The sequence below is a fragment of the Lycium barbarum genome, chromosome 4 (genome assembly GCF_019175385.1).
Source record: "Lycium barbarum isolate Lr01 chromosome 4, ASM1917538v2, whole genome shotgun sequence".
Classification (NCBI taxonomy): domain Eukaryota; kingdom Viridiplantae; phylum Streptophyta; class Magnoliopsida; order Solanales; family Solanaceae; genus Lycium; species Lycium barbarum.
The window spans coordinates 54,921,008-54,924,557 of NC_083340.1; the positions used below are offsets into that span (position 1 = coordinate 54,921,008).

Consider the following 3,550-nt stretch of genomic DNA (forward strand, 5'->3'; position numbering starts at 1 on the left):
AATAAATCCACGGTGGTTTGCAATTGAGCGAATGCATGATCTCGCTCATGATTTTCTTTGGCCACCGCGGCAGCAGAGAGACTACCACATGACAGGATTTCACTATCACTAGAGTGCCAAGCTTGGTTGTGGGTAGTAAGCTTATCGAGCAACCTGGTGATGTTGACAAATGATTTATCCATGAAGCATCCCCCAGCTGCAGTGTTGACAGCAATTTGATTCATGGTATCTAACCCCTTGTAGAACTTCTCGGTGAGGATTGCATCCGGAAATCCATGAGTCAGAGATTGAGCTAGATAATATTTGAAACTCTCCCATGCTGCATATAATTGTTCCCCCGGAAGTTGTTTGAACTCAAAGATCTTGTCCCGAAGCTCAGCCTTTTTGCTTGGTGGGAACCATTTTTTCAAAAATATATTGGCTAATTCGTTCCAGGTATGAATAGTATTGTTGGGGAGCTTTTCATACCATTCCCTCGCTTGTCCAGCCAAGGAATATTTGAAAACCCGTAACCGCAGTGCATCAACAGGAACAACACCTTGGGATTGTTGAGAACATACATGCAGGAAGTTCTTCAGGTGTCGGAGTGGACAATCCTCCGAAGAATTTCGGAAATAGCCTTCAAGTTTCAATTGCTGATAGATAGAACTATCAATTTTGAAATTAGCATTGCCCGTTCTAGGAGGAACTACAGCAGAAGCATAATCAGCTTCGTCGATGAATTCCGCAAATACATTCTCATTCTCATTCTCATCCTCCTCTTCTTCTGGTGCAGGATGGTTCACTTGGATTCCCCCTTGGTTTCCATGATTGCGATTGGGTCTTCCTGCCATGTTCACCTGGTTCACTACAACAGCAAACAAGGTGTGATGGAATAGAAAAAGTTTTAAAGAAGAGTACACAACAATCAGTAATTTTGAAACCGTATTCCTTGGCAACGGCACCAAAATTTGATACGCTCAAATTACACCTATTAATGGCGTAAAGCGGACGTTGTCAAATATAGTAACCCAATAAGGTTGGGGTTGAATCCCACAGGGAATATGGAGAGAAAAGAGTACTAATTGTATGCGATACTAGTCTTTAAAGGCTTTAATCCTATTCCGGATAGTTTGAATTGGTTGTTGAATAATGTAATTGAATACTTTGATTTGAAATATAATTAATGCGAAAGAGAGACTAAGGTTGTGTTCCCCAACTTGATTAGATATTATGCTTCAGGTTTCAATGTGATATATTTCTAATGGTTGTTCTGTGAATATGCACTTGATCTCTTAAGGACTTCCTAATGTTTCCCAACAGTTAAGCAGTATTTCCTCTTTATGATTCTTCCGAATATAAAAGAGTTGCAATCGAAGAGCGACCAAAAATGCCAATTTAGACTTGTTCTTATTCCTAAGTTAGTCTATTAAATGAGGGTTAACGCCTCGAGTCATTGTTATTTAATCTTACCAATATTAACTCTCTTTTCCAAGAAAAGTTAATATAATGGCTTCGGCTAATGCTTGCAATCATTACCCAACGCTAACGCACAAAGATAGAATAAATAATAACAACCATTATGCATATATCAATATTAGAAACCCATTCACATAATATCCATCATGGGATCCACAACCTTAGCTTTAAAATTAGCTACTCATAGTTTTGGCTAACAAAGAAAGCTTACAGGTTAACATAATATACTTACAATGCAAATACAAGATGGAATGAGAGTGAAGTTGTTGCTTTAAATGCTCCAACCACTTCTAATATTTAAGACCTAGAGTTTATGCTCCCAAAAGAAATCTGAATAATGAAATAAAAACCCTACTTTAAGTATTTATAGGGACAAAAATCGCGCCAAGTTTCTGGACAAAAACACCCTTACGCGGCGTCGTTATGGACCGTAACCCAGGTTACGGTTCATCCTTCAGTTCGTCATTTGTCAGCTTGATGTTACGGCCACCATGCGACGGACCTTAACCTGTGTTACGGACCGTCCTTCTGAGGCGTAACTTGTGACTTTACTTGGCAACTCTCTGGAAATTTGGCTGATGTTACAGTGATATGTTACGGACCGTAACACTACATCGTAACACTGACGGTTTCAATGAAAACTTTCTGGAAATTTACGCCCTGTTACGGTTCAATGGTATGAACCATCACATGAGTTACGGACCCCGTTACGGTCCGTAACTCACGGACCGTCATTTAGCTCCAATTTGTCCGTTTTTCAGCATTTCATCTCATTTCCGATCCTTAGTTAACCAACCCTATAAAACACAAAAATAACATAAGAAACAATGTAAAAACACTTAAAAACAAGCAACACTTCTAGTTACAAAAGCATAAAATGTGTCGAAATTCACAGCATATCACTTGTCGCCATGTTTGTTATACTCGTGAATTTGATGCATTTTTTTCTGTCCCTTAATATCTCAGTTATCTCATGAAAGAGGAAGGATAATATGGATGAATTAAATTTGATTTGCATCTCATGGCTATTATATGTGGATCCAATGATATCCGGTGTTGTTGATGTTGATTTCATGCATGGCATGCATTTCATATTTCTTATATGAATTGATATGGCTGTGATTTAAAATGATGATAAGTGAGAGTGTAGCCTCTGAGGTTCTTGCCACAGAGCATAAAAGAGAGAGAGTGCTCGTGATCCGAGGTCTCTACCGGAGCGAGGGAGTGCTCGTGATTCGAGGTCATTAACAGAGCGAGAGAGTGCTCATCTCCGAGGTCATTTGCTGGAATGAGGGTACATGAACTTTGCGGGTCCCCCATAGGTCATGACTTTGAGGCACTGCCCTTAGAATGAGTGTACGAGAATGGAAAGTTGGTTAGTGCATTGCATTGTATCTACATTCATTCATCTATACTTGACTGTTGACTCCGCATTTTATACACTTCATCTGATCTTATACTTGAACATGCTTTATGACTGTACTTGACTGCTTATCTGCTCTACTTGTTGATTTCTTTCCGTTTATATGTGTGACCTAATCATTGTCGGCCTATGATGCATACGAGTACTAAGGTTGTACTCATACTACTCTTGTTGTACTTTTTCTTGAGTGCAAAGTTCGTCACTGGTTCTACTTCCCGACCTCGCGAGTGATCCCGATGCCTTCTTGTTAGAGATTCAGGGTGAGCCACTATCAGATCTTACAGCCCGGATTTCCTTCCTTACTATCTGTATGTTGATTCTTCAGATAGTTATTATCTTTGTATTTTGAGACTTATTCAGCATTCGGATATTATGTTGTATTAGAGCTCTTGTACGAGTCTACATCAGGTTTTGGGATGTAGTTGTATTTACTTTTGCACTTATGATATTCGATTACCATTTATGACTTAATATAATTTCGCTTTTACTTCTGCATGGTTAATTCAAATGATGTAGTTAGGGAAAGGGTTCGCCCACCAGGGGGATAGTGTGGGTGTCCGCATGACTAACGAATTGGATCATGACAGTAATTGGTAAAATAATGCATGCTATGCATTGCACAAGGCCGGATATTGGCTTTGCAGTTTGTAAATTGTCAACATGTACATG

The 3,550-nt window shown here is 39.3% G+C and overlaps 1 non-coding gene across 1 annotated transcript; it reads left to right on the top strand.

Moving 5' to 3' along the window:
- Window positions 1-270: 270 nt before the first annotated feature.
- LOC132638974 (small nucleolar RNA R71) lies at window positions 271-377 on the top strand. The gene has a single exon (XR_009582026.1). It is a non-coding gene; the product is annotated as a small nucleolar RNA R71 (small nucleolar RNA).
- Window positions 378-3,550: the final 3,173 nt, after the last annotated feature.